Raw genomic sequence first — 13179 nt, forward strand, 5'->3', positions numbered from 1 at the left:
GGGAGCCGCAGGGTTACAAAAGTTTATCCTGCGGCTCCCACCATTGATTTCCATGGAGGGAGCCATTCATTGGCTGAGAGGCGGGGCCTGACCTCTCTAAGCCAATGAATGCACAGACATGGAGCTTCAAAGGATGAAGCCACGTCTGTGCGCTTCATTCGGGAAGGAATAATCATTCTGGTTAGAATGATTATTCCTTAAAGTGACGGTCGGGTTTCTCGTTTTTTTACTTTAACCCATAGATGCCTACTGGAGAAGGGGACCACTGGAGGTAAGATAGGTGAGTATTGTGTGATTGTGTGTATGTATGTATTAAAGTTATACTTTGTAAGGTGTGTGTGTTTCTTGCAACCTTTCTGTACAGGTGAACTAGTGGGCCCTTAATGCCCCGCATGCTGGTACTTGTGGTTCTCCAAGTACCAGCATGTGGGGAGGCTTGCTGGAACCTGCAGTTCTACTGGAAAGGCAATGTTTATTTACATCTCTTTTTACACCACACCTACACAATTAACCCACCACCCACCGCCCAGGTGTGGTGGGGATAGCCCTGGGCTATCAGCCCAGGCTATGGGTGCCCTGGAGAGGGAGACCCCTTTTTTTGAAGGGGTCTCCAACTACCCAGGGATACCTGGCCTGGGCCGACTAACGGTCAGGGTGGATGCTGTGGCTGGAGGGCCCGGTGATAGGGCTGCCCTGGCTGAGGCATCAGTCCCCCGTTAGAAAGGGCCCAGGGCAGGTTCTGGATCTTACAGGGGAACCCTACGCAAATTTTTCCCTGTAAATCCAGAACCAGCTCTGCTTCCCATAGCCCAGTGAGGGTTGCACTAAGTACAAGGGGACCCTACGTAATTTTTTTCCCTGTACTTAGTCAACCAGAACTGGGTTAGCAAAGTCCAGGACTGGTTCTGATTAAGGGGGGGACCTCATGTAAAAATTTTTCGTAATTTAACTCTTTAATTTTTACAGTGAGATACATGCAGGCATCTCACTGATGTCTGCATGTATCTGTGTCAATCTAACCTGCTCATACTCAAATCAAAAGCATGAAGCAGATCTATTGTATTGGTGATTTCAAGAGTGATTTGAAGTCCGATTTTGAGGACGATTTCAAATCAAATGATAGTAAATAAGGGTTTTGGTGTTGGGCTATGTAAAAGTACCAATGTTTATTCGATGGTCGATTTGAGGGTGATTTGAGTCCAAAGTCGATTTGAAGTCCGATTTTACATGCGATTTGGCCTTTAGTAAATACTCAAAACCAAAATCTAATGAAAATCGAATGAAAATCGCACCTCAAATCACTCAAAATGCCAAATCGACCTTTAGTAAATTTACCCCAAAGAGTATCTTGTAAAATAGAAGGAGGCTAAGAAAGTAATCAGATGTGCAAAGGTAAAAGCTGAGGAGAAAATGGCACAGTCAGTGGGTAAAGGGGGCAAAACTTTTTTTAAGTATATAACACTGTATAACAAATAATACTTTTAATTTGTTTCCATTCTACAAATAGTCATACATTAAATAGTCATACATTGCAAATAGTCATACATTACTAACAGTCATACATTACTAACAGTCATACATTACTAACAGTCATACATTACTAATAGTCATACATTACTAACAGTCATACATTACTAATTTGAGGTCAAGAAAAACTAAAATGATTTCAGAAATTTTTTAGTAGCTCTATTATTTGAGCTACAATACTTACACTATACTGTATGTACATTAGTAATATAGTCATAGTGAAAAGCTATTTTAAAATAATCTGATATTTTATTGATAGAAAATAAATAACAGTTGTTTTAATTCAATTAATCACAAATAAGAACACAAAACGAAACAAACATACAGCATAGGAAACAAACATACAGCATAGGAAACAAACATACAGCATAGGAAACAAACATACAGCATAGGAAACAAACATACAGCATATGAAACAAACATACAGCACACAAAACAAACATACAGCATACGAAACAAACATACAGTATAGGAAACAAACATACAGCATACAAAACAAACATACAGCATAGGAAACAAACATACAGCATACGAAACAAACATACAGCTTACGAAACAGACATACAGCATAGGAAACAAACATACAGCATAGGAAACAAACATACAGCATAAGAAAGTGCTATGTAATATAGTGGCCTATACATGGGGGTGCATTCTCTTTGCTTGTCGCTTGTACTCCTCTTCTGGGGCGTCTCTTGTCACTGTCACCTGCCCTGATATCTTTGTTCCATTGCTGAAATGTCTTGGTGGAATTGCTCCCTATGCTTGTCACTCAGTGCACCACAGTTATCTTGTGTGGGTAATCCCGTGAATCGCATATATTTGTATAGGGGAGGGGACAAATAACTGATTCATTTAATTGGGTCTTTAGGCCCCGCCCCTTCTGCGCGGAACGCAGATTGCTGGTAAGATTCTCTCCATTCTGCCCATTTCACTAGGAATACCCCTACATCGTCATACATGGGCTATATCTCAGCACTCAGAGCTAACTGTGAGTTTTACATGTCATATTCATTCAATGCATGCTGAGATCAATTAGCAGTAACTATTTTCACATCGGAAACATTTTCATTGTTGTGCAGTGTAAGCGAAAGGAGAAAAACAAAAGGTGGAATAAAAAGACTAAAGACAGAAAGAGGGAGACAATGTAATAGCTGATCATCTTAATAATTATTTTTGTTCAGTATTCACTACTGAGAGAGAGGGAAAGGGGCCACAGTTACTGAGAGAGAGGGCAAGGGGCCACAGTTACTGAGAGAGAGGGCAAGGGGCCACAGTTACTGAGAGAGAGGGAAAGGGGCCACAGTTACTGAGAGAGAGGGCAAGGGGCCACAGTTACTGAGAGAGAGGGAAAGGGGCCACAGTTACTGAGAGGGAAAGGGGCCACAGTCACTGAGAGAGAGGGAAAAGGGCCACAGTTACTGAGAGAGAGGGAAAGGGGCAACAGTTACTGAGAGCGAGGGAAAGGGGCAACAGTTACTGAGAGCGAGGGAAAGGGGCAACAGTTACTGAGAGCAAGGGAAAGGGGCCACAGTTACTGAGAGAGAGGGAAAGGGGCCACAGTTACTGAGAGAGAGGAAAAGGGGCCACAGTTACTGAGAGAGAGGGAATGGGGCCACAGTCACTGAGAGAAAGGGAAAGGGGCCACAGTTACTGAGAGAGAGGGAAAGGGGCCACAGTTACTGAGAGAGTGGGAAAGGGGCCACATTTACTGAGAGAGAGGGAAAGGGGCCACAGTTACTGAGAGAGAAGGCAAGGGGCCACAGTTACTGAGAGAGAGGGAAAGGTGCCACAGATACTGAGAGAGAGGGGAAGGGACCACAGTTACTGAGAGAGAGGGAAAGGGGCCACAGTTACTGAGGGAGAGGGAAAGGGGCAACAGTTACTGAGAGCGAGGGAAAGGGGCCACAGTTACTGAGAGAGAGGGAAAGGGGCCACAGTTACTGATAGAGAGGGAAAGGGGCCACAGTTACTGAGAGCAAGGGAAAGGGGCCACAGTTACTGAGAGAGAGGGAAAGGGGCTACAGTTAATGAGAGAGAGGGAAAGGGGCCACAGTTACTGAGAGATAGGGCAAGGGGCCACAGTTACTGAGAGAGAGGGAAAGGGGCCACAGTTACTGAGAGAGAGGAAAAGGGGCCACAGTTACTGAGAGAGAGGGAATGGGGCCACAGTCACTGAGAGAAAGGGAAAGGGGCCACAGTTACTGAGAGAGAGGGAAAGGGGCCACAGTTACTGAGAGAGTGGGAAAGGGGCCACATTTACTGAGAGAGAGGGAAAGGGGCCACAGTTACTGAGAGAGAAGGCAAGGGGCCACAGTTACTGAGAGAGAGGGAAAGGTGCCACAGATACTGAGAGAGAGGGGAAGGGACCACAGTTACTGAGAGAGAGGGAAAGGGGCCACAGTTACTGAGGGAGAGGGAAAGGGGCCACAGCTACTGAGAGAGAGTGAAAGGGGCCACAGTAACTGAGAGAGAGTGAAAGGGGCCACAGTTACTGAGAGAGAGGGAAAGGGGCCACAGTTACTGAGAGAGAAGGAAAGGGGCCACAGTTACTGAGAGAGAGGGAATGGGGCCACAGTTACTGAGAGAGAGGGAAAGGGGCTACAGTTACTGAGAGAGAGGGAAAGGGGCCACAGTTACTGAGAGAGAGGGAAAGGGGCCACAGTTACTGAGAGAGAGGGAAAGGGGCCACATGTAAGTTACAGGTGTAATCAGAATAATGAGATAGGAACAATCACATTTACAGAGGAGAAGATACTAACAGAACTCTCACAACTGACAGTGGATAAATTAATGGGGCCAGATGGGATACATCCAAGGATACTAAAAGAGCTTAAAGGGGTGCTGGTAACACCATTAACAGAATGATTCAACCAGTCACTAGTTACTGGAGTAATTCCAGTGAACTGGAGAAAACAAGCATTGTCCCACTGCACAAAAGTGGAAGCAAGGAAGAGGCCAGTAACTACCGACCAGTGACTACCGACCAGCGACTACCGACCAGCGACTACCGACCAGTGACTACAGACCAGTGACTACCGACCAGTGACTACCGACCTGCGACTACCGACCAGCAACTACAGACCAGCAACTACCGACCAGTGACTTGACATCAGTAGTTGGGAAATTTATGGAAACACTCTTAAAAGAAAGAGTCGTAGATTATCTCAAATTCAACAATTTGCAGGATCCCAAACAGCATGGATTTACTGGGGGGAGATCATGTCATACAATTCTTATTTACTTCTTTGACTGTGTGACTAAGGATATATATAATGTGTGAGCCATAGGTATAGCTCATCTAGACTTTAGTAAGGCTTTTGACACTATTCCACATTGCAGACTGTTAAATAAACTGGAAAGCATGGGATTGGATACAAAGATAGTTGAATGGATAAGATCATGGCTGCAGGATAGGAAACAGAGAGTTGTAGTAAATGGAGAGCAGTCTCAGAGGGAAATGTTACCAGTGCAGTACCTCAGGGATCTGTACTTGGACCAGTGCATTTTAATATCTTTTTTTGTGACATTGCAAATGGTATTGAAGGGAAACTATGCCTTTTTGCAGATGACACAAAGGCATGCAGCAGGGTAGACACACCAGGAGGGGTAAAATAAATGATTGATGATCTAGGTAGACTAGAGGAATGGTCAAGAACGTGGCAATTACAGTTTAATGCCAAAAAATTCAAGATCATGCACTTGGGTCTCAAAAATCCAAAGGCTAAATATAGTATTAATGGCACTATACTGGAAACTATTGAAGAGAAAAGGGATCTAGGAGTCACTATTTCAGGTGACTTAAAGGCAAACAAACATTGTAATAAAGCAATGAGGAAGGCAAGTCAGATGCTTGGTTACATAGGGAGAGGAATCAGTACCAGAAAGAAAGAAGTGATAATACCACTGTATAGGTCATTGGTACGTCCTCATCTCGAATACTGTGTTCAGGTCTGGAGGCCATATCCCCAGAAGGATATTAATACATTAGAGACTGTACAAAGAAGGTGCAAGGTCTACACCACAAAACATACCAGGAAAGACTAAAATATCTTAATATGTATAGTTTGGAGCAGAGAAAGGAAACAGGGACATGATAGAAACGGTCAAATATATAAAGGGTTTTATCAAGGTAAAGGAAGGAGACATTCTTCAAAGAAAGAGAAGTATTAGAACAAGAGGACATGTTCTGACACTGGAGGGTGGTAGGCTCAGGGGAAATTTGAGGAAAAATTACCTCACAGAAAGGGTAGTGGACAAGTGGAATAGCCTCCCATCAGAAGGTGGTAGAGGCTAAGACAGTAGAGCAATTTAAACATGCATGAGATAGACATTAGAATATTCTTCAGAAGAAGTAAGAGTCAATTAGGGTTCAGGTAACAATATGTTTAAAAATGGGGCAGACTAGATAGTCCAAGTGGTTTCATCTGATGTAATTTTCTATGTTTCTATGTTTCTATTCAGTGTATGTGTCTGGTGTTTATTTTAGTAATTTTTTGAAGGTGGACTACAAGCGTCAGCAGGCCCTTTATGTATGGGCATGTTGATACCTGTTATTTCAGCAAAGAGCTGGTTGTTCCTTAGGAAAGGGGACTTTAATTATTGGGTTTATGTTATGGCATGGTTACCCCACGCTGTGTGTCTCCCTGGTTCAGCCAGGTGCTGGGTTTTGAAAAATATGGGGCTCCCCACACCATTTTTCCCCTTATTTTCCAAAACCAGACCAGGCTGAGAGGTCCAGGGCTAGTTACTTATTTGGTGTGTGGGGGGGGGGTACCCCACTCTGTTTATTTTTCAAATTAACCATTTCTTCTATTTTGTTTTTACACATTACGAAGCCTGCACAGATTATAGTGATCTGTGCAGTGCTTTCAGCCCCCTCACTAAGGTGCCTTAGCTTCAAGGAGGAATAGGAACAAGGAAATATAATACGAATAGGACAGGGTGGGGCTTATGCAATCCAAAACACGCGAGAAACAACATTTCCCACAAAATAATGTTTTGCTGTGTGCTGTTTATGACTCCTAGGGGTAGATTTACTAAGATGGGAGTTCTTTTAGGAAGTGATGTTGCCCATAGCAACCAATCAGATTCCTGGTATTATCTACCAGAAGGTGCTAGATAAATGAGAAGTAGAATCTGATTGGTTGCTATGGGCAACATCACTTCTAACATAGAACTCCCATCTTAGTAAATTTACCCCCCAGCGTGACTGGTTGCTCATTTAGAGTCAGAGTTTGAAGCTCTCTCAGACAGGGCTGGCGCTGCCACTAGGCAAACTTAGGCAGCTGCCTAAGAGCACCGGCCCTGTAGTGCACATAAGTGCAATCCACACTACACTATTAGTATAACAAACACACAGCCGCCGGCACTGGCAGCTGTGTGTTTGTGTTAGCAGCCGATGAGAGTCAGACAGACTCTCATCGGCTGCTGCGCCCACCCAGCTCCCTCAGTGAGTGATGGGAGAGACGTCATGATGTCTCTCCCATCATGCAGATTGGTCCAGCCTGGGAGGACGCCGGAGGCAGGAGCATGCCGGAGCAGGGATTAATGTAAGTAAGTGGAGTTTTATTTTCTTCGTGCGTCCTTGTGTGTGTCTGGCCGGGGAGGGGGGGGTATGGGGGATACTAATACTACTACTAAGGGCACTGCTGTGGGGGGACTACTACTACTAAGGGGACTACTACTACTAAGGGCACTGCTGGGGGGGACTACTACTACTAAGGAGACTGCTGGGGGGGACTACTACTAATAAGGGGACTACTACTGCTAAGGGCACTGCTGGGGGGGACTACTATTACTAAGGGCACTGCAGGGGGAGACTCCTACTAAGGACACTGCTGGGGGATCTACTACAACTACCAAGGTAACTGCTAGGGAGTACTACTACTACTAAGAGGACTGCTACTGCTAAGGGCACTGCTGGGGGGACTACTACTACTAAGAGGACTGCTACTGCTAAGGGCACTGCTGGGGGGGACTACTACTACTAAGAGGACTGCTACTGCTAAGGGCACTGCTGGGGGGGACTACTACTACTAAGAGGACTGCTACTGCTAAGGGCACTGCAGGGGGGGACTACTACTACTAAGGGCACTGCTGGGGGGGAGTACTACTACTAAGAGGACTGCTACTGCTAAGGGCACTGCTGGGGGGACTACTACTAATAAGGGCACTGCTGGGGGGGACTACTGCTACTAAGGGCACTGCTGGGGGGACTACTACTAAGGGCACTGCTGGGGGGACTACTACTACTAAGGAGACTGCTGGGGGGGACTACTACTACTAAGGGGACTACTACTGCTAAGGGCACTGCTGGGGGAGACTCCTACTAAGGACACTGCTGGGGGGGACTACTACTACCAAGGTCACTGCTAGGGGGGACTACTACTACTAAGAGGACTGCTACTGCTAAGGGCACTGCTGGGGGGGACTACTACTACTAAGAGGACTGCTACTGCTAAGGGCACTGCTGGGGGGTCTACTACTACTAAGGGCACTGCTGGGGGGGAGTACTACTACTAAGAGGACTGCTACTGCTAAGGGCACTGCTGGGGGGACTACTACTAATAAGGGCACTGCTGGGGGGGACTACTACTACTAAGGGCACTGCTGGGGGGGACTACTACTACTAAGGGCACTGCTGGGGGGACTACTACTAAGGGCACTGCTGGGGGGACTACTACTAAGGGCACTGCTGGGAGGACTACTCCTACTAAGGGCATTGCTGGGGGGGACTACTACTAAGGGCACTGCTGGGGGGACTACTACTACTAAGCGCACTGCTGGGGGGACTACTAATAGGGGCACTGCTGGGGGGGACTACTACTACTAAGGGCACTGCTGGGGGCGACTACTACTAAGGGCACTGCTGGTAGGGACAACTACTACTAAGGGCACTGCCTGGGGGGGACTGCTACTAAGGGCACTGCTGGGGGGGACTGCTACTACTAAGGGCACTGCTGGGGGGACTACTCCTACTAAGGGCACTGCTGGGGGGGACTACTACTAAGGGCACTGCTGGGGGGGACTACTACTAAGGGCACTGCTGGGGGGGACTACTACTAAGGGCACTGCTGGGGGGGACTACTACTACTAAGGGCACTGCTGGGGGGGACTACTACTAAGGGCACTGCTGGGAGGGACAATTAATACTAAGGGCACTGCTGGGGGGTACTACTACTAAGGGCACTGCTGGGGTTACCACTAGGAGCACTGCACACTGGTGGGACCACTACTGGGGGTCACTGCATAGAGGGGGCTTACTACTAGGGGCACTGTATAAGGGCTTGTGTAGCTATTGAGGGTGGGGGGGGCATAAGGCTGAAGAAATGCCTAGTGTGCCAAGAAAGCTTGCACCGGCCCTGCTCTCAGATCTTGCACAGCAGCTCACACCCCTACCAGCTGTTCCAGAAACATAACACAGGATGTACGTGAGGTGGAGCAGCGACCACAGGCACATACTGACTGCAATTTACCCACACGACACTGACACTGACATATAAACTGATTATTAATTAACTCAAACAAATTGATGCAATATGAGCTTAGTACAACACAGTAGAAATACAATAGCGTGAGATTCCTTACAGATTACTTACAACAAGAAAGGCAGATACAGAAACCATATGGTGACATGTTTCGGAATGTGTTACAGAATACATGTAATGATTCGCCCCGAGATCCTGCTTCCATGTGTATAAGATCTGTATTGGTTTACTGCTTTACAATACTTTAACACCTGATTAGCTTACTTAACTTAAGTTACAAATAAATAAAGACACGGACACCAGAGCTTGGCTAAAAAAGGTCACAGCTTTTTATTTATAAATTAAATTCAATCAACCTAACCAGGGTGGCCAAGAGACGCTGCAACTCAGTTCTAGCTTTCACCTTGCTCAATACTCGGAGGACGACTAAACGACCCCCCTTCAAGACGTACTAACGATGCAAGAGTCTCACTTCCCTCCTGGGCCAATCCGAGGTGCTTTCGCACTAAAACAGCACCCGGGTCCCCCCGCAAAGAGAAGGACAAATTCGCCAGGGGCAATGAGGGACAGTGCCCCCACAAAGTTGTCTGACGCCACCTAAAGCCACTGAGTTGCAGCGAACTCCCGCCATGCTGTGCCTCACCTAAATTGGAAAAAAGCAGATTAGTGAACACAACTTAAATGTGGGTGGGATGGTGGGTTCCGAAATTCCACTGCAAAAGAGGCTGAGCTGCCCTCTAACCCTTCCTTATATATCCTCCATTTAACTCCTCCTATCCCTCTGCCTATAGGATGATCTGGCCACCTGACACAAACCATTCACTCAGGCAACCAGGCTGTCATACACAAAAACACCTTGCAGAAACCATCAATCTTATCTATCCTCAATCCTATACAGATTTCGTCTACCATAAGATCTGTATTGGTTTACTGCTTTACAATACTTTAACACCTGATTAGCTTACTTAACTTAAGTTACAAATAAATAAAGACACGGACACCAGAGCTTGGCTAAAAAAGGTCACAGCTTTTTATTTATAAATTAATTTCAATCAACCTAACCAGGGTGGCCAAGAGACGCTGCAACTCAGTTCTAGCTTTCACCTTGCTCAATACTCGGAGGACGACTAAACGACCCCCCTTCAAGACGTACTAACGATGCAAGAGTCTCACTTCCCTCCTGGGCCAATCCGAGGTGCTTTCGCACTAAAACAGCACCCGGGTCCCCCCGCAAAGAGAAGGACAAATTCGCCAGGGGCAATGAGGGACAGTGCCCCCTCAAAGTTGTCTTACGCCACCTAAAGCCACTGAGTTGCAGCGAACTCCCGCCAAAGCCAGGCCCTAAGGAAAGACTGGCCCGCCACCCAAAAACTACACCAAAAATGAGAATAAATCCTTCACAAACAAACTGGTCCCCACAGCATTCAAATGCACACCATCATGACGAAGGAACTTCCCAATATCACCAACCAAAAAGCCATGACTCACCAAAATTCCTCCAATTTTTTCCACATGCTTGGCAATTGCAACATTCGCTTTCTTACGTGCTCTCTCCAAAGCACCATACTTGCGCACTCCCCTCCATGTCAAACGAGGCATCATTTCAGACCATACAATCCGAATATTGGGCCACTGCAAACGTATCTCGTCCATCACTTCACGAATCCTGACAATCAGCTCCACACCTTTCAACTGGCCCACATCATTGCCACCAACATGTAAAACCAATATATTCGGAACTCCCCACTTAGCCACCGATGAAACTATCAGTGCCAACACAGATGCCACACGCAAGCCCCTTACACCAATCCAACGCACTCTAAACCTGCGAGGCCACAAAACCTGTTTTTGGGACAACACATATTTTTCCGCCCAAAAAATATATGAGTGACCAAGAAGCCACACCTGCCCCTCTTCTTCCGTCAATGCTGTGGAAAAAGAGAGAACCTAACCGTGAGAACCGCACCAAACCCAATTCCAAACGGACACAACTTTAGTAACACATAGCAACTGACTAGCAGGGATGCAGAACTGGGGAAAACAGGAACCCGAGTGAAGAAGAAAAACCAAAAAACCTGCCCGTGAACCAAATGGGTCAAATCATGGCTAACGGGAGGAAAAATTAAAAATCCCTTCACACCCCCAATTGCTCAACGCTAACCGTTGACCAATTGGCGGGTAAGCAACGTTTTCGGGTTAACGCAGGGTGCGCCCCTATACCTTATCGCATCGCACGTACTTTTTATATGCAGCTGACTTCCAGCGCCCCACCTTCTGAATGTCCTGCACAGACGCCCCTGAGAGGGCCGCACAAGTAGCAGCGCCAATACGAAAAGAATGCGTGCCATACTCTGACGGATTCAAACCCAATTCTAACAAACATTTCTTAAAAACCGCTGCAAATTGAAACTTGGTCAGAGGAGTGCCATCCGCATGAATTAGCCACTGCGCACCCCCACTAGGACGTAACCCCATAAACCTGGCAGCTAACTGAACTGGACAGATGTCTAAATCCCTATTCTTATGCAGAGTAACCCATTTCCCCCTGCCTGTTTGATCTGTTTTGGAGAAACGCAGCTTGCAAAGTATCGCTGAGTCACGAAAAACAATGTCTTTTAACAAAAGACCAGAAACTGTGGAAGTTTTATTGGTAGACACTACCTCGCTAACCCGAAACGCCCCAAAAAATGCTACCGCAAAAGCAAGCCTAAAAAGAAAAGTTTCATACAAATCAACCGCTATCCTTCCCATTGAAGTCAACAAGCCAGACAAAAGCTGCAAATCGACTGGCCGGCGAGAGTCTGAACGAGCTGGCGACCCCTTAGCCCAACCCCTCAAAGCCTTCACTAACACGAAAGCCTTGGTGGGGTCATGCAAACCTTTTAATTTGCAGAAAAAGGAGATACCAGCAAGCGCGGAACCTATAAACGCTCTAGATCTGCCCTGCTGATAACGAAACCAAACAAAAGATGAAATCAACTGTTCCGGAGACTTACCCTCCACGTCTGGGAGAGCACAATGCGTGCACCAATCCCGCCAAGCGGCTGAGTAAGCCCGGAAAGTCGATGGAGCAAGCGACTTTAACGCCAAACCTTCTAAGCCGGCCTGATAATCTGCCACACAAACGAGGGGCAGACCAAACCAACGTTAGAAGCCGACGGCACCAGCGCCCGGAAGCGATCAAATTGAAATCGGGACAGCGCGTCTGCAATGTCATTACACACCCCTGGCACATGCTTTGCCCTGAATCTAATATTAAACTCCAAGCAGCGTAAAACTAAATGTCTGAGCAAACGCAAAACAAAATGCGAAGACGAACGCTGATTGTTGATGGCATGAACCACACCCAAATTGTCGCACCAAAATACTACATGACAATTGCTCAGTCGCACGGACCAAAGTTCAACTGATACGACAATTGGAAAAAGTTCCAGCAGCAACAAGTTATCCGTCAAACCCTCTTCACGCCAAGCTATCGGCCATGGAGCCGCGCACCATTCCCCATTGAAAAAGGCCCCAAAACCAGATGATCCGGCCGCATCCGTAAAAAGTTGCAACGAACTGTTCGCTAATGGAGGCGAAGGCCAGATGCGTTCACCATTAAAGTGTATCAAAAATCTATTCCACATGCGAAGATCCTCCTTTATCTCCGCGGACAGGCGAATGTAGTGATGCAGCCGAACCACGCCAGCTGTTGCCCTCTCCAATATTCTACAAAAGACCCTACCCACAGGAATAATACGGCAAGCAAAATTTAAAGAGCCGAGGAGAGACTGAACTCTACGTAACCTTACTGAATCCTCTGCTAAGCAGACCTCAATAAGACCACGCAGCTTCTCAACCTTATCCATGGGAAGTCTACAACAGCCCTCTATCGTATCTATCTCAATTCCCAAATAAGATAAACAAACAGACGGACCCTCTGTCTTTTCGTTCGCAACGGGAACACCTAAAACTCTAAATAAGGACTGCGCAGAAAAAAGGAGGTCAGCACAAACGTCACTTCTTCCTGGACCCATAAAGAGAAAATCATCTAAATAGTGTGCTATGCCCGTTTGTCCGGTCCCGGCATGGAGACACCACTGAAGAAAGGAGCTGAATTTCTCAAAATAGGCACAGGAAACCGCGCAGCCCATAGGTAAACACTTATCTACAAAATAGC

Source organism: Taudactylus pleione, unplaced genomic scaffold (assembly GCF_031769625.1).
Source record: "Taudactylus pleione unplaced genomic scaffold, aTauple2 ptg000720l, whole genome shotgun sequence".
In the NCBI taxonomy this organism is placed as follows: domain Eukaryota; kingdom Metazoa; phylum Chordata; class Amphibia; order Anura; family Myobatrachidae; genus Taudactylus; species Taudactylus pleione.